The sequence below is a fragment of the Ursus arctos genome, unplaced genomic scaffold (assembly GCF_023065955.2).
Source record: "Ursus arctos isolate Adak ecotype North America unplaced genomic scaffold, UrsArc2.0 scaffold_19, whole genome shotgun sequence".
Classification (NCBI taxonomy): Eukaryota; Metazoa; Chordata; class Mammalia; order Carnivora; family Ursidae; genus Ursus; species Ursus arctos.
In genome coordinates this window covers 11,836,408-11,862,611 of record NW_026622863.1, presented here as the reverse complement: position 1 = coordinate 11,862,611, position 26,204 = coordinate 11,836,408, and the positions used below count along the sequence as shown (strand labels likewise).

Below are 26,204 nucleotides of genomic sequence, written 5' to 3'. Positions count from 1 at the left end.
CAAACTGGGGAGGACATCTTTCTCAAGAGACAGACACTAGGACATTGTCTTTGACATGCTGTTTCTCCTGGCGTCATTCTTGGGAGGCTCTGACAGCCAGGTTGCATGGCCATGTCTGCTAACACAGAGGGTGTCTCTAATGGATGGTTTTGCAAAACGCAAAAAAACCCCACTTCCAATCTCAATATCTGTGAGGCTCAGACCATTGTCCAACAGAAATGACACCAAACACCTTCAGGAGGTCCCCCCAAGTCAGTTGGAAACATTTTTTTTTTGCTAACCACCAAAACTCCAGTCAGAAAAATTCTGCGGGCTGGAAAAATAGAACCATATTCTCTTTGGAGCCTCGGAGAATTCAGGAACCTCCCCATGTCTCAGGAGAACACTTTATTCCAGAATTATGCACTCCATGGCTGTTGTCTTCATCTGCTCATCACACCCTGTATCATTAGGAATCTATCAAATGTCCAGGAGGCAAATGGTACCCAAGGAGAGCATGTTGGGTGTTTATGGCGGTCGAGTTGGACTTGATCTCAAGCTGAGACGCTCCAATCCTCCTGGGATTATATGGTGGTGTATCTTAGAGCCTTGGGAAAACTAATGGGGTAGAGAGAGATCATGTAACTCATCTAGAGAAGAATATAAAATTTTATTATTATATTAAAATGAACAGTGATAAATTATGGACTAGAATTTAAATTTATTGATTTTTAAAGATGAAACAGGAGACATTTGAACATTTGAAAGAAAACGTTTCCCTGGAGTAGATTTCCTTACTCATGCCCCCATCACACCTCGAACCCTGAGATGCTGAGCGTAGGTTGGTCCAAGTGGATCTTCCTTTGCTGGGTAATACCAGGGAGAGAGTTTGAAAGGTCTGGTATGCCTTGGCCCTCTAAGAGATTCTAATCTGGTGCTTTTTTTCCTGCTCCCTAGTCTGATTTAAAAAAAAAAAATGAGCCAAAGCATGTCCCAGAGGACCTGGTCCTACCAACGGAATAATCTTTAATATGCAGGACCAGAATGAGTTGGAAGAGAGAGTTCGAAGGAGCAAGGGTAGGGAGGGAAGGGGTAGGAGAAGACGTGCTTTGCACATCAAGAGCCTGGAATGCAACTAGCTGGACTTAATCTGCAAGGGAAGGAAGCAGCCAGAGACCTCCCCCCAAAACCTGTCCGGCGTTCAGCAGGATTTTGGCCGAGTAGACTGGATAAAAACCTACGAATAGCTTATCGGCAAGCTGGCCGCAAGATGATAAGTGAGAAGAAGTAAAGTAACTGCCACTAATTGAGCACTTACTATGTGCCAATTTATTATCTCCTCACTCGATCGCTGTCACACACCCATTTTCCAGAGGAAGAAACCGAGGCTGGGGGGCATGGAGCCTCTTGCCCAAGCGGACACACCCAACAAGTGGTGGAGCCCCTGATCTCCCTCACCCACACGGCCTGCCTGGAGTGCAATTCTGTATTCCGGGCGCTGGAAATGTGGGGCGCCCATAGGTCGGGCTTGGGGAAGAAGAATCAAAATGGAAAGGATCTCAACTAGAAGGATACAACGTCACCGTTCCCAGTGGCTGACCTCACAGCCTCCTACCTGGGCCCGCTGGTTCCTGCTTGCTGTCTCTTCCTTTCTCATCAGCTTCCCCTCCCTCCAACCCTCCTTCCTCATCTACTCATTCTGCCCAAAATGTCAGAGCTTCTCAGGATTCCACCCAAGACTCTCTCCTCTTCTCCCCCTGCTCTATCTCTTTCTCCACCTCGGCACTGCTGCCAACATCCTGGGCTGGGGAGATCTTTGTTGTGGGGGGCTGTTGTGCACATTGAGGGATGTTTAGCAACAACCCTGGCCTCTACCACTAGATGCAGGTAGCAGTGCCCCCGCCCCCACGATTGTGACAATCGAGAATGCAGATGTGGCCCAATGTCCCCCGCGGGGCAAAACCGCCCCTGCTTGAGAAGCACTGCTCTAGGAGATCTGATCCATTTCCGTGTGTTTCATTACCAACCACGCCTTCAGGGGCTGCCCATCTCCCAGAGCTGCTTGTCCAGCTCAGACCTCTCCCCCACGCCTGGACTTACTTATGGTCACTTAAAATCAGCCCTCGTCTAGCAGGCAGCGCCAGCTCCTCATGGTCCCAACAGAACCTGTCATCTCCCAAAGCAGCTCCTCTTTCAGGTTCCCGGTCTCAGAAAGAGCATCAGCAACCTGGGAGTCCTCTGTCCTCCGCACCTCCCACCCCGTGCGTGCAACAGGTGCACGTGCGCACACCCACGCCCCCCACCCATGACTCAGTCCTCCTGGTCCTAACTTCTCTCTCCGGTGTCCTCCCAGTGCCTCCCGTTTCCAGTGCCATCACCCTCTTTCAAACCACCAGCATCTCGTGCTAGGACAGCTGCCTTAGGCAACGGACTGTCCTCGGCCCTGCCCGCCCAGCCCGCGTGTGCACATCATTCACCATAGTCACTATTTGCAAAGATCCGGTCATAGTCACTTCTTCACTTCTTTCTGACCCTCGGGTGATTTCCCACTGCTCTTAGAAGGAGGCCCAAATGCCCGGCACGGCTGCAGGCTGGCCTTGCCCACCCTGCCAGGCTCACCACAAGCCACTCTCCCGGGGCTTAGGGCAGTTCCACAAATGTGGCAGGCAGCCAGGAGCGCGTGGCTGAAGTCCACCCCCCACTTAACCTACCCCTGTTCATCCTTAAGGACTCTACCTCATTCACCCTGACTTAGGTCCTCTGCCGTGCTCCCTGGGTGTGAGGATCTTCCCCTCCACCCCTGACCATCACTGTCACTGTCCTTGGACTACTTTGTTTGCTCATTTAATTGTGGATCTTCTCTTCCAGGCGCTACGCTCTGTGATTGCATCCCATGCACGGTCAACACCTGCGTGCACTGTTCAATAGTGTAACCATGGTGGCTGTTGAGCAGTTACAACCCAAGAGAAGAATAAACACTGGGTTTCGAAGGTGTAGAACAACAGCAAAACAATGTAAAAATACCTGAATAGTTCAGTTATATTGGGCTAACTGAATTATTAAGTAAGCACCTGTTTCTGTTTACTTTTTCAAACGTGGCTACTAGAAAATTTAAAACTACTCATGTGGCCCCCATCATGTTTCTGCTGGACAGTATTCGTCGAGACTCTGCCCGGGTCTACCCTTCCGTGCCCTCTCTATCCAGCTCTCCCTGACTTCTCTTTAAGTCCCTCTCGGGAAAGTCGTCCTGAGTCCCATGGGATGTGTAGGGAGCCCCACTGTATTAGAAGTCATTTGTTCCTGCATCCGTTCATTCACTTAGTTCATTCACTTAACTGCGTTAGCTCCTGGGGAAATCAGAGATGCCGTCTGCCCTCAGGGAGCCTACAGTCCTGCTCTCTCATCAGAATCTGGCTTCCTGACAAGGACCACATCTCTCATCTCTGAAGCCCCATCCCCAGCATGGAGCCTGGCGTACAATACGTGCTCTCTAAGTGTTGTTATGGATAACAAAATATTGCATACCCCAATGCCACTGGTCTCACACTAAAGCATTCAGCAGCCAATGTGCTCCCATGCAAGCCCCAACCTGGGGTGTGGCCTCACCTTCTCCGTGCCTGACTATCCCCGGGGGGATGGGCCGGCTCAGCCATGGAGTTATCAGTTAGGCCAGGCATTTGCTCAGGGATTACAGGGCCCCTTCCAGAAGAGGATTACCTTGTGTCCAAACCCACCGGGCGTGGGAACAGCCCTCCAAATATTTGCTGAGAGTTTCTGACCTTTACCTTCTGTCCCACAGCCCCCCAGGGCTGGGATGTGAGCGGTGCCACAGCAGGTGACTGGCAGCTCAGAGCTCCTCCCCTCTCCCCTCCCCCCTCCAGGTCCCAGGGGAGCCTTGGGCATTCAGCCCCAGCCTGGCTGGAAGGGCAATGCCTCTGCTTAGTCACTCTTAATATTACACAGGGAATGCACCGTGCTCCCCATGTTGACTCTGCTAAGACCATTAATGCCCTTGGTGGCATCACTTTAATTTGTGCTCTTGAAGGCAAACTGCTGTCCTTGGAGCCTGGGAGGATATTGCTTATATTAAAGATGAAGACGGCGGGGAGGGGGTGGGGAACCAGCTCTGACTTACAGCAGCGGACGGGAGGATGTTGAGGGAGGAACTGTGCTTCTGGAAATTCAACTCCCGCCACCCCCACCCCCAGAGGAGCCACTTCACTAGCCCAAAAGCTATGGCGGGAGGTTCTCAGCCACGTTGGGGGTTCTCCCTGCAGGTGAAGCCCGGGGGACGGGGCAACAAGGTCCCTGCTGACCGAGAGGCAAGAACAGAAGAGGAGCTGACTGGGCAGTCTCAGGCAGATACGCCTCCACCCAGGCTGCGGAGGAAGGTGGAGCAGGAGGAGGAGAGAGTCTGCCCTGGTGGGGAGGGACTTCCAGGAGGAAGATACTAGAGCTCCTGAAAGCAGCCACAGGAGCCATGGTGTGCTGGGAACCGTCGCCCATAAGATAGAGGACGCCCCGTTCCATTTGGATTTCAGAGAAACACCTCGTTTCTTTAACAACTTCATGGCGACGCCTTCGATGTATAAAAATTGTATATATCTAAGACACACAGCTTGATGTTTCAATATATGTATATACTGTGAAAAGATCATTACAATCAAGCCTCTACAATGTTACCATTTGTGTGTGTGTGTGTGTGTGTGTGTGTTGAGATTTAAATCAAAATCTACCCTTTCAGTAAACTGCGAGTATACAATATATATTGTATTGTTGACTGTCGTTACCTTACTGTACATCGGACCCCTAGAACTCATTCGTCTTATACAACTGGAACTCTGTGCCCTTCGGCCAAAAGAAAATGTGGTCTATATCTATAGTGGAATATTACTCGGCCTTTAAAAATTAAGAAAAATCCTGCCCTTTGCACCAACACGGGTGAACCCGGAGGACATTCTGCTAGGGGAGATAAACCCGGGGCAGAAAGACAAATACTGCATGATCTCACTTATATGTGGAATTTAAAATAGCAAAATTCACAGAATGGTGGTTGCCAGGAATGGGGGGAGGGGATGAGAAGGGAAAATGAGGAGGTATTAATCAAAGGACACACAATTTTTTCTTATTATGATAAAATACAGGAAACATAAAATTTACCATTTTACCCATGTTTGAGTCTAAATGTATGATCCGGGGGCATTATTGTGCCCACCATCCCCACCTTTTAGTTTCAGAACTTTATCATCTTCCCAAACGGTTACCCATGACACCCTCACTCCCGCCCTGATTCACCTCTTCTGGACTTTTGTATAAATGCAATCATACAACATGTGGTCTTTTGCGTCTGGCTTCTTATCAACTGGCATAATATTTTCAAGTCTCATCCAAGCTGTAGCATGAGCCAGTCCTTCATTCATTGTACGGAGAGACGATGTTTTCTTTATCCATCATTAACCGATGGACGTGTGAATTGTTTCCACCTTGTGGCTCCTGTGAATGGAGCTGCGAGGAGCGTTTGTGTAGAGTTTTTGATCGAACACCTGCTTCCGATAGTTCGGAGTATATGCCTCCGAATGGAATCGCTGGGTCTGACAGGAACGGCATGTGTGACGTGTGGAGGAACTGCCAGGAGTTCCTACAGGGGCGGTATTGCTCAACATTCCTACCAGCCACGTCTCAGGGCACCAACAACCCCGTGGGATACAGCCGGAGGGACACGGGGCTAAAGGGACAAAAGCAGGGTCTCCTGGGTGGCTCTGTCGGTTAAGCATCTGCCTTTGGCTCCGGTCATGATCTCAGGGTCCTGGAATCGAGCCCCACATTGGGCTCCCTGCTCAGCGGACGTCTGCTTCTCTCTCTCTCTGCCTCCCTCCCCCTGCTCGTGCTCTCTCGCTATCGCTCTGTCAAATAAATAAAAAATAAAATAAAGGGACAGACACAGAACCCTCAGGGTAGAAAGTGAAGTTGGTGTGACTTGTTGCTGGAGGACTGTGAGGAGTGGAGGAGAAAGGTGTCAAGGATGCTGCCTGGGGTTCTGGGGGAGAGCGGTACCCTTCACTGAGGCAGACATACCAAAGAGGATGGGGGGGTGTCAACCATGCGTTCAGTTTGGGACGTGTTCATATTTTCAGAGTGTTCTCCCTGTTCTAAGCACTGTTTCCCAAGGCTTGCCTTCGTGTTGTATTCAACCCTCAGCTAAGCTTCCAAGCAGAGCTCAGAGAGGGTTTGTAACTTGCCTGAGGTCACACAGCAGGAGAAGTGGAGTAGCCAGGATTTGAGGAAAGGTGGTCTTGGACACCAGGGCTGTGAGGCCACATTGCCCTTTCAGCAGCCCTGCCTTGGAGGAAACTCTAATTTGCCTCCACCCCAGGTGGGTGTTCTGGGTGCTTCTTATTGTCTACCCTAACTGAGACATCAATTTTTATTTTTCTTGTTTATACACTCCTGAATTATCTCAAGATTTACCGAAACACAAAAGTTTTATTTTTATCATTAAAAATAGGATAGGCCTTAAAAAAAAAGAAAGTCCAGCCAAACAGGTGAAGAGGCAGGGGAGGCCCAGAGGCCAAGGGGCTTCTGTCAGATGAAAGACCCCAAAGTACATGTCATCAGTCTGGAAATAGAAAGTCTGAGGACAGACAGGATCAAAGGATGTAACATCCAAAACCGTGTGGCCGGGTGAATCCTAAGTACCCCGGCCGGGTGAATCCTAAGTACCAGGAGGGGCTCCCCCTGAGGCTGTGTGGGGTCAAATACATGCAGGCATTACCCGCATAAGACAGTGCTGGGCAGTTTTGCCACGTCCCCCCTAAAACTATGTGTCTCTGCTACATGGTAAAGGGGGAGACTGTGAACAGAGCTGTGGTTCTGAAGAGAACTCCAGAGGGGTACCTGGGAAGTACAAGATGGTGTGTCTTGCTTCCCTACTAGGCAGGCGGGTGGGGCCTCTGCTGACGGGTGGGGCCCAGACTCTGGCGGGGGGGCCCCAGAGCGCCGTAGAATGCTGAGACCCCCGATCTCAGCAGCCCGCCATTCTTTGACGTGTGCAGCTGACATCTCCTCAGGCTGGCATAGAGTGCTGGCAGACTTGGCGTCACCCCCCCTTCACCTCGCTCCCACCCCCAAGCCGGCTTCCCTGAGGCCTCTTACAGATAGACAGCCACGGCCTCACCCAGAAAAGAGCTTACCGAGGGGAAGGCAACCGGCCTCGCACAGGAGAGCACACCAAACTCAGTGCTCTGAGGAGAGCCGTGGTGCATGAGGAAAGATTAGTCCGAAGGAGAAAAAACACCCTTCCCTTCATAAGGTAACAAATAAACTTCCGGTGCTCCCTGAGTGATGTCGAAAAATACACACACACACACACACACGCACACACACGCGCACACACACAGGCACAAGGAGGACGTGGGCATAATTCCAAGCGTCAGAGGCATGAGGGCATCTAGTCAATCTGGGCTCTGCCCACCCTGGGAAGTCGGGCTCAGAGGAACCACCCTGCCCTTGACAAACGCTCTGGGTTATTGGAGGTCATGTGGCATTAAGCAGCATGGGGCCCGAGAGGATGGGACCCTCTACTTCAAATAAATGCAAGGAACAAGGATGTCATCGTACCCCAAGCCTAGCGTTGGGAACAGCAAACATTCGTTATCCGGGGCCGGGAATCCTGGCCCGGCCTAGCTGCGTCCTCTGCTCTGGCCTCACTCACGTGGAGGAGGACACGCTCAGGGGTCAGCCAGGGCTGTGGTCTCATCTCAGGGCTCAGGGGGACAAGCCACCTCCAGGATCTTGGGTCCTCGTGAGCTGTGGACTCCTGGCCATGTAGTTCTCTCCAGATGGCAGCTCACGACAACAAACCTGGTTTCCCTCAGAGGGAGGCAAGGTTTCTTAGACATCGTCATGGTGACGTCCAGTAGGCTACTGGATACATGCGTCTGGAGTCTGGGAGAAAGGTCTGGACAGAAGCTGAGTCCCCAGCAAGTAGATGGTATTGAAAGCCGCGGGAAAGAGTTGGGTCACCCTGGGAGGGAAGGGGGCTACAGACTTTTGTGCATTGCTGTGGCTGCTGGGCTGTGAGGCCCTGCCCTGGCCTGCCTTCCCTTCTCCCCCTGCCCTGCCTTGTCCTCCCCTGCCCTCTTTCCCCTGCCCTGCCCTTCCACAGACAGTAATCCCAGCTGCACTGCCTGTCTCAGGCCTACCGTCAGGGAACGCCGGCTCCTCGTGAGTGCTGGCCCCCACCTCCCACCACCTGTGACCTCCCTGTCCTCTCTCAGCTCAACTATTGCTTCTGAAGGGAAGTCCCATGGGACTGTCCCTCCCGGCCACCAGCAGGCAGGGTCCTGCCACGACTGGCTTCCTGGGACTCTGATGTCCTCTCTGCTGGACAGATCTGTGTTTATGGTTACACATGGGTTACTATGTTTATTTGGCTGTTGTCCAAGTCTTCTATTAGCCCACAGGCCCCACAGGGTCAGGAACAGTGTCTCTTGGTCACCCCACATGCTCAGTGTCCTCATGGTCCTGGCACCCAGGAGGTCATCAGGACACACGTGTTTAACGAACAAGGCCCCCGATAGTGACAAGGGTCAGGGCTCCGATCCAGGTGACATTTCCAGCCTGAGGAAGGCCAACCTACCCTACTCCACTGAGGCCAAATTCCTTCTCCTGTGAAGACCTTCCTTGGAGGGTGGGATTTTGTTGTTCTCACCAAAGAGCAGTGGGCCCTTTCACTGATCCACTTCCCCAAGCCCCCACCAAGGAGGGACGGGATCGCCCTTTTCCTCAGGCCAGGAAGCATGTGTCTCTCCCCAGGAACGCCATCTGCCCCGTCCGGTCACCACGTCCCTACAAGGCCCTGCCCTGGCTTGGCCCCCGCGAGGTGCCTTGTTTGTCTTCCTTTGTACACGGGTTGCGGGGGGCGCTGGCAAGCTGGAGGCCCCACCAGGGCTGAGGGTTCAGCTCCTCTCATAATGGGAGGTCAAACGAAATGAAAACCCACCTCCCTTGCCCCATCATCTGAATCCCTACGTTGGCTATGACATGGCTAAGGGGAAAATATTGGATTTATTTTTATGAGTTAGTCATCACCCTAAGGCCCTTAAGAGGAACCGGGCGAAGTGAATCCATTCAGAAGGTCGGGAGGTCATAGCTAACTTGTAAAAATAAATCCAATATTTTTTACTCTGTCTTATTAGATTTATATGATGCAGACATCCAAGGGAGGTTTGTTTAAAAAAAAAAAAACGGTCATTTCCCAGCGCTATGTAGAGTATTTCTTCTTCGCCTCCACCCAACACCCCTTCCATCTCCAGGTGCTCTGCCAATCATCCGGCCGGGTGGCAGTTTCTTGATTTTTGAAATAAAGATGGTTTTGAAATGAATACCTGGGGGTCTCGGTCTCCCCTCCATCATTTCATCCCCACAGAACCACACCAGTATTTCTGAGCCTGAAGTAGCCAAACACTAAGGTTGGAAAGAACTGAATCCAGCTGTTGGGTCGTGCTACCGGCAGTTCAAAAATTCACTTTCCCACCGAAAAAATGAGGCAGTAGGTAGCGTGGGATCAAATGGACCCATTGCCATCACTCAGGAAACAAGACTGTGTCACCCACACAGTTCTCTCTTGGTTCCCAGCCTGGTTCTCCCTCAGCAGGTGTCTCTCACGGGACAATAGGGAGCATGGGCTGCTCAGAGGTCTGTGGGGACATGATGAAAGTCCAGGCCCACTCCTGGATATTCTGCTCAAGGGCCTTCCCCTTCTTCTGTGTCCTTCCTCGCTGTCCGGATGTTGACTTTTTCTGCAACAGATTGACAAGTCCACGATCAAGGTGTGGGCCAGCCTGGTTTCTTCGGAGGCCTCTCTGCTTGGCTCCCGGATGGCCGCCATCTTGCTGTGTCCTCACCCGATCTTTTCCCACGTGTGTGCCCCTGTCTGGGGTCTGAGTGCAGGCCCTCGTCAGAAGGACGCCAGTCAGATCAGATTCAGGTCCAATCTAAAGACCTCATTTTAATTTAATTTCCCTTTTAAAGATCGTACCTCCGAAGGCGGTGATGTTCTGAGGTACGACGAGGACTTAGATCTTCAACGTGTGAACTTGGGGAGACAAAAGTCAGCCCCTAATGCCCTCCCAGGCTGGACATCAAGCTCTCCACTGATGAGGAGAGTCTGTCTTCAAACAGCGTTCATGCTTGGGGCCGAAGGGGCTCTGCAGAGACCAGAAGCATCAAACCTCCACAGGAAGAAGGACAATGATGTGAGAATCATCGTGTCGTGATGAGACTGTCCGGTGACCCTCATCCTTGTTTTCTCGCGGCTGTATTTCCTATTTTATTTGTGTGCACGGGCCCACAGACACGACCTTCTCCAGACCACCCCTCTCTAACTACACTTCGCACAGAAGAAGAAGTCATGGAATTAACTGTTCAATCCGCCAATTCTGAGTGGTAGGGACACGGAGAGCCCCTTCGTGCGTTGTGTTTCAGCCTCTTTCTCAAAGCTGAAGTTTCAAATTCTCCTGTATTCGCCCGAGAAAAGCCATCGGTTTCTGCTCTGAATTTCTAAGGCCACTTTCCAGCCCGTGCTAAATACCCAAAGCGAGCCAGATTGATCCTGCTGGACTGTACATGTCCCTGCTCCCCCGGAGAAAATGTGAGCAACAATGTCATCGCACGGCTGTCTGGCCCGGCCACCCCAGCTCTGGCTGCCTCCCACCCCCCACCCTTGTGAAGGATTCAGTGGACCGACCTGGGTGCCCCGGTTAGGCCGGGAGGCCTGCAGGAAGGTGAGGCCTGCCATTCCACACTATCCATCAGCCAGTACTTGAAATTCTGACCATGGCAAGCTCCGTTCACTCTCGGGACAGGTCTCGATGCAAGCCAACTAAGTTGCCCTCTGAATGGTATGATTTTCAGGGCACTGCAAGCCCCTCCCGTGCCTCGAAACGCCACCATTAAAGACCCTCCTTTGCTTTAAGGAAATATTTTTCAAGGTGCTCTCCGTGAAACGCCGGGTTCATAGAAATCGCTATCTGGGGGAGGGTAAGGAAGAGTTCTTCAAGGAAAGGACGGGACACTACGCTTTCGCTCACATGTTGTCTTCCCAGATTCCTGGCCTGAGGTCCTGCCACATAGCAAATACAATAAATCTATGTAGGATGATTGAATGGTCAAATAAGTTTGGGAGAAGCACCAGGCAAAAGGCCAAATTAAAGGAGTCTTCTTCCTCTGGGCCTTCTCGGAGCTTTGGTGAACTGATGTAGCTTACGGAGATGCCGAGAGAGGGAACTTCCTGGCCAACATTTATTTGGGTTTAATAATTTCCAAGGGCAGGGGCGCCTGGGTGGCTCAGTTGGTTGAGCGCCCAACTCTTGATTTCGGCTCGGGTCATGGTCCCAGGGGCGTGAGATTGAGCCCTGCATCGGGCTCCACACTCAGCTCGGAATGTGCTTGAGATTCTCTCTCTCCCTCTCCCTCTGCCCCTCCCCTGTGTGTAAACAAACAAACAAAAACAAAAATGAAAATTTCTCTTAAAAAATGATAATAACACCCTAGTGCAGTCGACTGCCCGACCGAGCTACTCTTGCTCTACGGTGGGGTCGTTTCATAGATTAAGAGCTTCCTATGCTAAAGAAGAACACTGCAAGGGATGTGAAGGGGTGTAGACCTGATAAAAATGGCCTTTGGGGTGACTCGAGCAGCCCTCGTGTAGACAGGAAACCCGAAGTTCCTCCAGGCCCGTCTGAGGGAAAGGCTGATGGAAGGTGCTGTCTCTAGAATGGACCTGATTCGAGGTTAACATCAGGGCTGGGCGAGAACAGTGGAGTGTTTTGGAGGAAGCCAGTTTGCTTGGGTTTGTCACTGGGTCCCCAGCCACAGAGCACATGTCTACAGCAGGTAGCCTGCACGGGGAGGGGGGAAGGACGAGGAAGGGGAAGAGCCAGGAGAGCCTAGAACTGGGGCCTGGCAGAGCCATCGAAGCAGGTGGGGGTGTGGAGTTGGGACCCCAAAGAACCCTGAGGATGACTGTTGCGTAGCTCAGTTGTGGCCCAGCCTGACCCTGCTCCCTGATACCACCAAACAAAACATCACCTCCTCGTCGAGTGCTAAGGCCGCTCTTCTCATTCTAGAAAAGACACAGAGACACAGACACAGACACAGAACGGTTCCCATTTCTCGGGGCTTCAATTTAGCGCCCCCTCCCCCTTTGATGAGCTGCTGGCGTGATGTGCACAAAACGAGTGCAATTTAAAACCCAGGAAGCTCGGTTTTCAATAATTCCCTGCTAGGCTTCTGTCTGCGAAGAGTAAATAACACCGCTGATACAAACCCTGGGAGCAAGATCGCCAATAACAGCGCCATGCTTATAAACTTTCCCAATTTTCTGCAAATCTCCACCGCTTCTCTCCTGACTTGGGTCTGTATCAGATTTTTTTTTTCTTTATTGAACATCTGCCTTGGGAGCCATTGTCACAAAAAGTAATAAACACATCAATCCAAAAGAAAAAGAGAGGATTGTGCAGGCCCAACTACTTAGCCAATCACATTGGCAGCTGGCGGCAGGCACGGGCGGGGCGGGAGCGAAGAGACCCTCTTCCTGGAGGACTTTCCCGGGGAGGCGACCCACCCGCGAGGCCAGAGACTCCCCCGACCTGTGCGCGCGCCTTCCCGATATGTTAATTGCGGTTTCTGCCGCTAATTGCAGATTCCCACATTTGCTGAGATTTCGAGCCCTGGGATTAATTTGTAAGTCTCCGGATCAGCCCAAATTTGACAGCTCTGGCTTTGCCTTTGCCTCTTCCCAAATATTAAGGGAACAAGGGAACGATGTGTCTTGGAATAAAGAATTCCTTAAGAAAATAACTCCAGACAATAAATGATTGCCTCTCAAATCATTACCCGTGGATTCTGCAAGCATGTACTGGAGACGTGATTGCAGTGTTCACGGTCCCCAAAGGCCCCCCCACCCCCCCACCCAAATAACAACAACAAAAAATTATGCCTGAAAGGGAAACAAAAGCAATTTATGTTTTCCAGTTATCGTCCCAGAAATAGCCAATGATTACTTGCATACCGAACAGGCGAAATCAAATCTTTCACTACTGCTTAAAAAAAAAAAAAAAATCCTATTACAAATTACATTTAACTCAGGTGTGTATAGTTTGCCAGTTCTTATCCAATTGTAAATTAGACCAGGGTTGCCTGTTGGGAGCGAAAAGTGGCTTTTGAAACATGTCTTATTGACTGGGTATAAATTACCTGCAGCGGATTTGTGAAGCAAATTTCAAGCCGCAGATGCCTGCAGGCAACACTGTATTGATTGCAGATTGATATTCAGCTGATTTTAAGGTGAAAAATAAATATTGTTTTAGCAGCAATTTAATTAACAAATCATTGCACAAATGGTAAGAATATTGTGTTGTCTAATACAGGGATTTGAGCTCTTTTTTTCAATTATCGGATAAATGCTTAGTTTCACAAGTAGATAAATTGTCTTTAGTTATCGCTCTCCGTCTCTGAGAATTCACATAAAGCAAAATCATGGTCGTGGACACCTTGCTCGTTTTTCTTTAGACTCTAGAAGTGGGGGTTTTCCCCTGCTCCTAAGTGAAATGAACACACTTCTCTTCAGCACTGGCAAAAACTGAGTGGCGCTGTTTTTAGCAGAGGCCTTATGGGACAGCCGGAACCTGGGGGGCGGGGCGGATCAGGAGCCCACAGCCCCCCCCCCCCCCCATCCTGCCAAGCCAGCTCTGTCCTCAAGCTGTCATGTGATCTTAGGCACATCACTCTGCTTCTCCCAGTCCCATTTCCTTGGTGGGTCAGATCTTCCCTAAAGTAATGGTGATAACCGACCAGCTCTCGGAGGCGGAAGGCCTGGCTTGTAGACTTTGCCCGTTCCCGTGGTGTAAATTCTCCGCCTCTGGCTGATTTGAAGCAACCAGTCAGCCATGACTGCATGCATGGTTGGGAAGAGATGTTGCCAGCAAACCGCGCCCCCCCCCCAAATCAGCTCCAGGACTATAATGATGAACAGCAACGTGATTTCTCATCAAGAGCACGTCCGGATTATCCAGTGTGTCTCCTTTTGCTCTTTTAGGGGGAAAAAATGCAAGACAACGACAAAATCATCGAACGTGGAGATAGTGTCTATAAGCATTCCCGGAACTCCTCCAATGAACCGATTTTTTAAAAAAGTATCTTTTCTCCCTTGACACAAAAGTACTCCATATGCATGGAAATGAATGCAGGCCAATTCAGGAACCTTGGATAATCTTAAGATTATCCAAAGGAATAGAAGTGTGTACGTCTCTGTAATTACGTCACCCAGGGATTAATATATTGGGGTATTGCTGGTTCACTTATTCCTCTCTCTCTCTCTCTTTCTCCCTTACACACACACACACACACACACACACACACACTACTTTTACAAACTTGAGATCAAATAAGCTTATGTGAGTCTTTGCTTGTTAACCAATGAAAATGTTACCATATCATTAAATATCCCTGCATTATTTTAAGGCCCCCATCTCCAAGCTTTAATCAATGAGTCCTTTATTTCTGACTCCTAGGCTGTTCCCAGTTGTCTGTTAATGTGGGACAACTGTGTATTCATCATGGACCGAATCTTTGTCCACAGCCATAATTATGGCCAATGAATCAATTGCAAGATCAGAAGCTGCCGTATCTACTAACGTATTTTTTTTTCTTAAGATCAAACTTGTCACTGAGAGAAACCTGTTATTACCGTCTCTGGATACGATCAGAGACACCCGTGGTCTAGGGACAGGCCCAACATTGATTGAGTGACGTTATACGGTTTCTTTTGTTTGTATTTTTTATTTTGTTGATTTGGTTTTATTTTCGAAACAAAGAGCCAGTTAAGGGTTGGTTGGTATCATCTTGTCCGTCAAATACCTACTGTTCTTCATAAGGGTGTCCCCTGAATCCAGAAGAAAGGGGCCCAGGAGGCCAGTTCCCCATCCCTCTGCCCATTTCAGAGCAGCGGAGCTATGAAGGAAGGGGAGGGAGCCCTCACTTGGAGGGGAGATGGCGGGAAGAGTGGGCAGGGCGGGCTTCACGCCAAGGAAGAAATAGACTGCTTTAGGACATTTCTGATTTGCCTTTTCAACAATATTCAAGAGGACATTGAAGCCAGAAATGAGAGCAAGCAGGATGGGAGAGAAACAATCTGAGATAAGGGGAGAGTGAATGGAGAGAAAACACAATTGATTAATTAAAAACCATCATCTGAACAGCAGGTTGGACGCTGCAGAAAATCAATTTAATGAGGTAAGAGACAAATTCGAGACATCTTCCATTATACACGGGGGGCGTTTGATAGATACCGATTTACGGCGCAGAGAAAAATGACCGAAGACGCATTTGAAAAACTTAAAGGTTGCCGCTAACAGAACAAAAAGGGAGTACGTCCTTCTAGATTATTTGTTTAATAAGAGGAAGAAAGTAAATGTAATCTGTATTTAAAAAAAAAAAAAACCAAAGAGGGGAAATTAAACAAGCTTAAAAAACAAGACAAAATAAGAGAAAACCAGACACGACTGTCATACTTTATAATCAGACTAGTTATTAAATATAAAGCCATATAAATGAGTTAACACTATTAAATTCAGAGATTTTCAGATAGGGTAAAAAAAAGTTGCTATTTGGTGAGATTATCCTTAAAAAGAAGGACTCAAAAGTATAAAGTAAGGATATAAAAAATTTGAATAATAAGGTTGATTTAAGATACACACATCAACTTTGTTCCCTACCAAGGAGACCAAATTCTTTTAAATTTTCCATAGAATCTTCGCACAAATTATCTTTAGCTTCCCAAGATGACCATAATGAATTCCAAAAGAATGATTTTGCTCCTGACAGGTGGTTTTAAGATTGAAAATCGAGCCCAACCATTCTCTCCCCTTCATTTCCCAAATCCCATAGAAATGTGTGAAGAAATCTAACAACACAAACCAAACTGTAGCTAGCCCAGAAAACGGACAGGAATGCGACTTAGGGACCCCAATTGTATAGTACTTCTAAAAGCCATACAAAGGGGAGTGAAAAATAGTCCAACAAGTGACAGACCCTGAATTTCATGGCAGGCCTGGGAGAACTCTGAGAAGCATCTGGACACTCCAGGAGGCCAGGAGAACCCCTCCTATCAGCAGGGCAGGGCTCAAGGGGGTGCCTGGGTGGATCGTTCCGTTAAGCGTCTGCCTTCGGCTCAGGTCATGATCCCAGGGTCGTGGGATCGAGTCCCATGTTGGGCTCCCTGCTCAGTGGAGAATCTGCTTCTCCCTCTCCCTCTGCCTGCTTGTGCTCTCTCTCTCTCTCTCTCTCTCAGATAAATAAATACAATCTTTAAAAAAGAAAAAAAGGGCAGGGCTCAGGATGAGGACAGCCCAGGGACAGCCAACGGGGCGTTTGAGCACAGTCCTTAGGCGTTCTGATGCTAATCCCGCCGTGACCAATGCTGGGAATGGTCACCTGGGTGAAGCTGACAGACATGCCCTTCCCAGTCTGTGCGTCTCCTTGTGGCCCTGGGCTCTGGCCCCTTGCCCTCCAGACATATGAAAGTATGGGGTGGTAAAGACCCACAGAAAAGTCGTCATCATGGAATATTCTTTTCCAAAGCACAAATGTGTCACAGTCTCCATATGAAAAATGCAGCATCTCCATTCTCTGACTCCAAAATGCTGAGCTGAAATAAAAAATCATTAAAAAAAAAACAAAACAAAAAAAAAAAAAAACAAAATGCTGAGCTGAGAGATAAAAAAAAAAAAAAAAGTTGGAGGTGGGGGATGGGAACGGAGCAGAGCCGTATCTCCACATTGAAGGCGAGGCCCATCCAGTTTTCTCATTCCCCTCCCCCTCATGTTTAGTTTTTCCAGGAAAAAAAATTATATCTAGGCATACTATTTGAGTTGTTTTCCAAATTCAAATTGAATAAAAATAATACATTCTGTTGTTTTTCCAAGTGCTTTGAGACATACATCATTTCTTCAGCTCCTCAGTTTGGTAGCCCGGTAGCATTGTGCCCATTTGACAGATGATGGATGAGAACACTGAGGCCCAGAGAAGGTAACTGGTTTGCCCAGAGTCACAGAGGGGTGGAGCTGACTCCCGAGTCGGGAACTTCTGACTCTAAGCCCCGTGGTCTTGTTCCTTTACCAACAGCCATAAAACCTCGACCCGACTGACAAATAAGAGCTTTGGCCACATTCGCGGGAGCCAAGACGGTTCTACGAGAGTGAACACAAGTAACGAGAGCCGCTATTACATAGGAACTTTTCTGTCGAGAGCTCACCCCGCTCTTTGACTCATTCTTCTCTCTCATGAAATGGGAAAGTGGTCGGAGCTTCCCCAGGCCCTGACTTGTCCCTTCCCAGTGAGCCTGACTGTTTGTCCGCTGGTGGGAGACGAGGCGGGCGCAGCGGGGCAGCCGGTCCCTCGGGCAGGGGCAGCCAGGGCGGCTTCTCGGCAGAGGCGCCGGGAGCCGGGTGGGCAGGGGCCCCGGGTGCAGATGAGGTCCCAGCACCTCTCCCGTGTGACTTGCCCGTGGCTGAGCACAAGGCTCCCCGAACTATGGAGTTGGTTGGCTCTTTAGTCGGAGGCTTGGCACAAAGATTTATGTGCCTGGCGTGACCACACTCACCATCCATCACGATTAGTTACAATAAAATCTCTCTTCGTGTTTTTAAAAGCCCTTCGAGTTACATTCCATTATGCAGTTAACATGTCTCAGATCTCTGAAAAGGAGGGCAGGGAACCAGCGCTTGACCTCCCCAGAGCCCACCCGCCCGAAACCCTGAGCCTGGGGTAGAGGAGAGAGAACAAAGAAGGGGGGCCCTGGCTCAGCCCCAAGAACTCAGGGGCCAGACTGAAGCGAGTGGCTGAACAAAGCAGAAGGGCTTGGGTTACCACCTCTCTCTCGAGGGAAGTTGGCCTGGCTGCCCCCCGGGCCCTAGAACATGCCATCTGCCTCCCCTCTGTGGCCCTATCCAGGCCGGCCTGTGTCCCAATAGTTCATGCCACGTTGGCTCAGAGCCCCTGCTGGAAACTCAGACGTTGAGAGGTGAAGGGGACGATGATAGCTGGGGTCCCCCAAAAACTTGCTACTCCCCATCCTAGTCTCAATAAATGGTACTAGCTGCTAGCCCCAGCCCTGTGCTCCCAGATTGTCACCCCCTCTGCCTCGGGAGGACACCTGCCATGGGTCCCGTTGGGGCGGGGAGCTACAGGAACCCCGCCCTTGACATTAGGCTTGGCCACGTGGCTTGCCTCAGCCAGTGGCATGGGAGAGGATGCGAAGTGGCAGAACTTGAAGAACCATCGTGTGTTCCTTCCACTTCTCTTCCTCGTTCGCAGTCCATCCAGAAGAGAGGCCTCTCCTTCAGACTGGAAGCTCCCATGAGCGGAACTGTGCCATCACTCGGTCTCGAATCAACCCTCTTTTCTCCATCCCAGCAGCCCCCACTCCATCCACCAGCTCCTGGTCCCCCCACCCTGTGCTCTGCTCCCCGTTTGCATGGCTGCTCTTCCCCACGCCACACAGTGGAAATCAGTGAGGCCACCCCCACGCTTAAACCACCTTCCAGGACTTCTCGTAGGTCTTTACAAGAGAAGTGGAACTCCTCGCCTGGCCCCCTGCTTGGTGCGACCAAGCTCTTCCCAGCTTTCCTTCTCTCTGCCACGTTTGCAGGCATCTGCCTCCTGGGCGTCCTCTGTCTTCCTCAGACATGCTTCCTCCCCGCCCCAGTCCCTGCCTGGACTGTTCTCCCCACATCCGGCCACTTCTCCAGGCATCAGTGCACACAGAGCCTCCCCAGAGAGGTCCTCCCTGACCCATGCCCCCCTCTTCCCAGCTCAGTTCCAGCGCATTTATAACTACCTTGTTTGTTGGCTTATTTGTTTTCCATCTGCCCCTATGCCTCACACCAGAATATACTCCCCACGAGAGAAGGGACCAGGTCTTTCCCTCTGAAGCATCCCCAACGCCCGGTACGTGGGTGCTTGAGAGAATGCGTGGAAGTCACAGCTAGCGTTCACCGAGTGCTTGCAGGTGTTAACTCATTTCGCAACCTCGCGTGAGTCAAATCTCAGAAACCTGTGAGGTAGGGGCTACCATCATCTTCATTGTACAGGTGGAGATTCTGACTCCGAGGCACAGAATGGTTGTCTCCCTTGGCCAAGGTCACACAGCTAGCGAGTGGTGGGCCTGGGATTCGAGCCCAGGCAGCCCGCCTCTAGAGCCTGGGTGCTCAACCACTGTATTCTCCTGACCAGATCCATGGCTTCGTGGGTCTTTGCCAAGTCACACCCAACCAGAAATGACACCATCGGTCGGCATATGTCCCGAGAAAATAGACACATTGTCCAGAGGCAACCACACGTCTTCCTTCCCGACTCAGGGTTCCCATGATATTATGAAAGGAACGCGAACTCTGAAGCCAGACAGGCCTGGGGGTGCCCCTCAGCGGTCATTCACCGAGGATCAACCACGTGCCAGTCCCAGGGCCCAGGACTTAGCGTGAGTTATGTCGTCTGACAGATAGGGACACCGAGGCTTAGGAAGGTTGAGTACGTTGTGTATGCTCACAAGCAGAGAGAATATTCCAGCTCAGACAGTGTGGCTGCGGGACTGTGGTCAAGATACTTAACCCGTCTGCGTCTAGGTGAGTCATCTCCACAGCGACACAAACGGATGGCACAAACGCACAGAACACCCGGAGCGCCGAGCGGCACCTAGCAGGCGCTCAGACGGCAGCGACAAATGGCGAGGAGACACCCCCACCGTTGGGCACCATTGCTCATTAGAAATAACTGCCTGGGCTCAACTATCAAGCAGTCGGGGATTTCAGAGACTCCCGAGAAAAGTATTGATCCACTAACGACCCGCCTAAATCACTAGAAAGCCATCTGCAAACAAAACGCCCTTGAGAAATCATCAGTCGTCACCAGCTCCTTAACCTTCACGGCCAGTGGGGTCAGACAGAGGACTTCATTCCCTAATGCTGTGCGGCCACCGCCCCTCCCCCCTTCCTGAGCCTCTGAGCTGCCTGGCTAACAGCTTCGGGACAAGACGCTAACCTTTCCAGGCCCTCGGCCTCCCAGCTAAAAAGGAATCGGGCCCAGTGCCGACCCCCAAGGGCTCCAAATCAGATTCGTTTCCTCTAAATCCTAATAAATGAGAAGAAGGCGGGGTGTTTCATCTCCTGCTTATCAGCCGCACGATCCGTCGCGGGGATGTGGCCGTGAGGCTGGGAGCCAGCAGGTCCCTCTCCTTTGGGGGCAGATTCATTACACCTTACATTCCCATCCTGAGCGCCTTCTCCGCCAACCCCACCTCGGCCTCCCTGTCACTACGCTCCACTCAGCGGCGCATCGGCTGGCCCAGCCCCAAGGCGGCGGACCTAAAGGCTTCACTTGAAAAACACCAGGGGTCCCTCCTTGAAGGTCTTAGGTCATTTATTTCCATTACAGATCGGGGACTCTGGCTGTGCCCAGGCTGCTGGCCGGAAGCTGACGGAGGGAAAGGGGCACGTGGGAGAGAAAGAAGGCCAAGATGAAGGGAAACAACAGTCGGACTTCAGTCTCCACATCAGGCTCAGGGATCTTTGTCAAATGAGGAGAGCGAGCTGACCCCCTCCCCCTGGAGCAAACCACAGGCGTCTCCCCAATTCCACAGTGCCATGACCTACCCAGGCTCTCACTGGTTTCTCCTGCTCTGGGACAGAGTAAGTCCCCCGAAGGACCGTTTGAGGACTCCAGGTGGCTCTAGAGTGAATTCCATCAGAGCCCAAAGTCAGGGCTTTGTCAGAATCACAAGGCCTTCAGAGGGCAAAAACTGCGATCGGTCATTCAAAGAGGTGAGGACTGTTGGGGCTCAGTCCATCTGTCCTGCGGAGAGCAGGACATGGGGATGCGCCTGAGCCACCCACAGTAGCAGAGTCGGGGCGCCGGACTGGCTCAGTTGGTGGAGCTCAGTCGGTGACTCTTGATCTTGGGGTTGTGAGTTCAAGCCCCATGTTGGGGGTAGTGTTCACTTTAAAAAACCCAAAACACCAAAAGAGTAGCAGGGTCCACCATCGAACTGGATTCAAGGCCAAAGCAGGAGGGCTCTGTGCCATGCAAAGTCTGCTTCACGGGGGAGAACAGGGTCATTTGGTCAAACCTGAAGTCAAGAGGCCAGCGAAGGATTCGAAATATCGCAGAAGAGAGCTTAATCTCTGTCTCTGTCTCTTAAGGAGTTTTAGAGCAAATGTGAACTACTTGCTCCTGTCAAATGAAGTACAAGAGATTTATAATTGGATATCACCCTGGCCCACAATTTATTCCTCAAACATCTTCCCACCCTATCCCTTGGAAAGAGTTTCCTAGCTGTGCCCACATTGAGAGCCCTGGTCAGCTCAAACAGAAGAGGACCACTCTTTAACACAGAGAGGTGCAGTTACCATCTGAATGTTGCCCAGTGTTGTCTTGGACAAGAAATTAAAGAGGACTCTTAAAACACTTTGGACAGACAGGACACCAAAACTATAGGTAACCAAAGGAAAGAGAAAAAATAGATACTGGACTTCATCAAAATTAAACACTTCCGTGCTTTGAAACACACCACCAAGAAGGTGAAAAGACAACCCACAGAATGGGATACTGTTTAAGAGTCAATATCTAATAAAGGACTAGTATCCAGAATAAATAAAGAGCTCAACTCAACAATAAAGAACAGAAATAATTCAAGTAAAAGATGAGCAAAGGACTTGAATAGACATTTTTCCAAAGACAGTCTACAAATGGCGAATAAATACAGGAAAACATGCTCAACGCCGTCAATCATTAGGAGAAGCAAACCCAAACCACGACGAGATGTTGCTTCACACCCAGCAGGAGGGCTTTCACCAAAATAATGGATAGTGGTAAGTGTCGGTGAAGATGTGGACGAAGACACAGCTCGTCAACTGCTGATGGGAGTGCAAGATGGGGCAGCTGCTTTGGAAAACAGTTTGGCAGGACCTCACAAAGTGAAACACAGTTACCGGAAGACACAGCGATTCCACCTCCAGGTGGAAAGAACCCAGGAGAACTTGAAGCACATCCACGTAAAAACTTGTACACAAATGTTCGTAGCATCATGACTCGTAAGGGCCAAAAAGTGGCAACAACCAAAATACCCATGAATTAATGAATAAATGAACAAAATGTGGTCTATCCCTACAATGGAATATTATTCAGCCCTAGCAGGAATGAAGCATGTTGCACACCATGACATGGATGGACCTTGAAAACAGTACGCTAAATGAAAGATGCCAGGCACAGAGGTCACAGATTGTAGGGTTCCACTGCTGTGAAATGTCCCGAATAGGTGAATCCATAGGGACAGAAAACAGACTAGATGCAGCCAGGGCCTGGGGTGAGGGGAGACTGGGAGTGGCTTCTAATGGGTGTGGGGTTTCTTTCTGGAGTGATGAAAACGTCCTACAGGTAGATAGTGCTGGCGATTGCATAACTGAGAATATTCTCAAAACCACTGAACTGTACCCTTTAAGAGGGTGAATTTTATGGTATGTAAATTATATCTCAATTTAAAAAAATGCACTCTTTGACACTGGTTACAGGGATCAAAGGAAGACTTAATCTTGAGAAGGGGGCACCCACTAACTTCAGCCAATCAGAGAAGGTGAAGGGAATCACCGTCAGCCTGAGCAGGCATGGCGCTGACCCAGCGGGCGAGGAAGAGGCTGGTGGATTGAGCGGGAGAGCGGGAGGGCCATCAGGATGCTGCCGACTTCCTGGGCAACTTTCAGCCATAAGTGAGTCGGGCCTGTGTCTTTAAAGGTAAAGAAAGTTCCTCCGCTTCCAACTCACATGAGCCCCAGTGAGCTCAAGGAAAATGAACCGATGCTTCGGTGTCCTTAAAGGCTCAGGCACTGAGGGTCCCCTGAGAGCATCAGTCTGGTCCATGACACGCGCTAAGGTCTGGAAGTCAGGAACCCTGGGTGATGGCCCCAGTTTTGACCTGACTCTCGGTCATATAACTCAAGTCCTATAACTGTTTTGGATCTCAGCTTCCTTCCTCAAAAGTGAAGAAATTAGAACAATTGATTTCCAAGATCCTCTTAGCCCTGGAGTTTCCAGGATTCTGTAAGAAAATGCCCAGAGCAAGTGACACTTTTCCTGTTTCCTGACGTCTCCTTTTTTTGTAATCAGGCTTTGACCATGAACCATATCATGGTTACTTCCACCGTATTCCTCTTTCCTCCTCCAACCGGCCTGGAGGTTTGTCTAGCCAGTCTTGACTCCCCACGGGACCTAGAAGGAGGTGAAGGTCTTGGTAAGTGTTTAATGAATGTTTATGGGACGGCGGCTTGTAAAATGTTCTTTGGGATCCAAGGTAATGATCTGGTTTATGTGTCTGTGCAGTTATGGAAAGACTGGCCTCTTGGTAGGTTGAGAACTAGGAAGTGTTGTTGGTCTGAGACTGGATCCCAATATATATATATATTTTAAAGATTTTATTTATTTATTCATTCGACAGAGATAGAGACAGCCAGCGAGAGAGGGAACACAAGCAGGGGGAGTGGGAGAGGAAGAAGCAGGCTCATAGCGGAGGAGCCTGATGTGGGGCTCGATCCCATAACGCCGGGATCACGCCCTGAGCCGAAGGCAGACGCTTAACCGCTGTGCCACCCAGGCGCCCCCGGATCCCAATATTTTTGAACCCCTCGTAGTCCCAGAGGTGGACGCCAGGATTGTCCTTTGGGGGAGTTTATCACACAGACACTAGGTAAGACCCTCCTTGCTGTGCTGGGGGGAATGGGGTCACCCGGCAGCACCTGCTTTAGACAAAGTGTTAAGATATCTGCATCTTCATGTCAAAGGCCAGTGTCCTGGAGCGCAGGGCTTATCTCTGCAGGAAGTTATGAGATTAACTGATTTGAAAAACCCACTTTCTCTTAAAAGGGATGAGCCAGCCATAAGGTCTTGGGACCAGAGGCGGGGGAAAAAGAACCTTAGGAAGGAGCTTCTTGCCCGCTAAGGAGCCCCAGTGGGGCTGGTGTCACTCTGGAGCAAAGCCAGAGCCTAAAGGATGTCACGTTTGAAGATGGAGTCTAAAGGCCTGGCTGCCCAGATACCCCCAGCCTGTGTCTCCATCACGGAGCCTTACTGTGCCCATGTCAGTCCTCAAAGATTCCGTACAGACCCATCACTTGGCAGAGCCCTAAGAACATTCCAGAATGTGAGGGCTCCATTTCAGTCCTATGAAAGGCTTAGTTCCAATCAAGATGCTGAGTTTTCTAGTTGTGCTTTCTGTGTTCTCAGGGAAGCTTCTGGATAAAGTCATGTAATCGTGCTGTCATCTAAAGAGCACGTCCAAGAGAACCTAATTCCAAACACGGTAAACAAACGAGCAGCATGGCGACGGGATGTGGCCACGGTTCAGGATGTGGCTTGTGGGCCTGGGGCGTCCTTTCCAGGAGGCACTCTTGTCTGTGTGATTTAATTTCAGGGGCGCCCCACCCCAAAACATTCTCCTCCCTGAATTTTGAACTTGTGCCATCGGCAACCTATTCCTCTGGGAGAAGCCCCCTCTGTGTTTAAACAGGAAATACTCCTGGGAGGTCTCACTCCCTCGGTAGCGGAAACGTGTGCGTCGTGGGCAAGAGGGGCTGTAAGTAGGGCCATCTGCAAAGGGGCCTAAGACACAGGAAGAATCGGTAGAAAAGACTGAATTCATCCCTGTCGTACTTCCGCTACGGGCTGCTTTCCTGCCTAGAGCCAAATGCAGTGGATTTCTCTGATCTGTAGTGACAAGGCCAACCATGGTTTCGTTCCCACTAGGCAAAGAGGGGGTCAAGAAGAAATCTGGACCACAGTGAGATACCACTTCAGGCCCATCCAGATGCGATGTATGTCTATCCCGGCTTGTGGAGAAATTGGAGCCCTCGTGCATTGCTGCTTTGGAAAACAGTATAGCAATTTCGCAAGAGTTAAAAATAGGAATACCCTATGATCCAGCCAGCTCTTCCACTTTGGGGGACACACCCAAGGGAATTGGAGGCAGGAACTCGAACACATATGTGTATACCCATGTTCCTCACAGCACGATTCACGTGGGCCAAAAGGTAAACATAACGCAAATGTCCACTGTCATAAATGGATAACCAAAGTATGGTATACACACACACCGGGGTGTGATGCCGCTCAGAAAGGAGGGAAATCCTGACGCCTGCTCCAACATGGACGAACCTTCAAAGACATGCTGCTAAGCGCGAGCCAGACACAAAGGGACAAATACTGGACGAGTCCACTCGCAGGAGGCAGAATAGTTGAACGCATAGAGACTGAAAGGCTAGGGGTTATCGGGGAGGCAGGGGTAGGAACTTTTTGCTTGATGCCTACAAAGTTTCAGTTTGAGAAGATAGAAAGTTCTGGATCTGGATGGCGGTGCTGGTTGCATAACAATGTGAATGTATTGAATGTCACTGAACTGTGCACTTAAAATGGTTAAAATGGTAACTTCTATGTTATGTATGTTTTACTACACACACACGCGCACACACACACACACGCACACACACACACACACACGCACGCACACACACATGCACACGTCGAGCCCCACGTCAGGCTCCCTGCTCATCAGGGAATCTGCTTCTCCCTCTCTCTCTGCCCTTCCCCCTGACTCATTCTCTCTCTCTAATAAATAAGTAAAATCTTTATAAAAAATTTAAAAATAAATATAAGTACGTAGATGAGTCTAGGGGAAATAATGCACCCCCCTTGCCCTTGAAATTGAAAATGTCCTTCTGATATGCAAGCGTTCACCCCACCACATCATTCATCCGGTCTTCTGTCTACTCCATAAACCTTTTCCGAGAATCTTTCTGAGAAGGCAGGACCTGCGTCTTGGGCCTGGTCATTTCTTGCCATCGCACATGGTTTCTGGTTCTACCAAGGAAAGGCTCAGTCTCTAAGTCATCGAGGCCTAATTTCTCATCGTCTTTGGTGGTCAATCCTCTCCCCCCAGTCGCCCGGGCAAGGGCTTCTTCAGGGCCCTAGTCACTTCTTGCCGCCTAAGATACTCTCCGGCTCTTTCCTGGGATGACTGAGGCAGCTAAGCTCTGAGGGTCCACTGGTTACCCAGGGAGGAGGGAAGCTGTCTGAGCCAGCACTGGGGCTCCTACCTCACTGGGCAGCGTATAAGAATCTCTTCTAGC

General features: G+C 50.2%; 1 protein-coding gene across 2 annotated transcripts in view; it reads right to left on the bottom strand.

Moving 5' to 3' along the window:
- FTO (FTO alpha-ketoglutarate dependent dioxygenase) overlaps positions 1 to 26,204 on the bottom strand; it is a 415,235-nt gene that overhangs the window by 4,804 nt on the left and 384,227 nt on the right. The window lies entirely within an intron of this gene.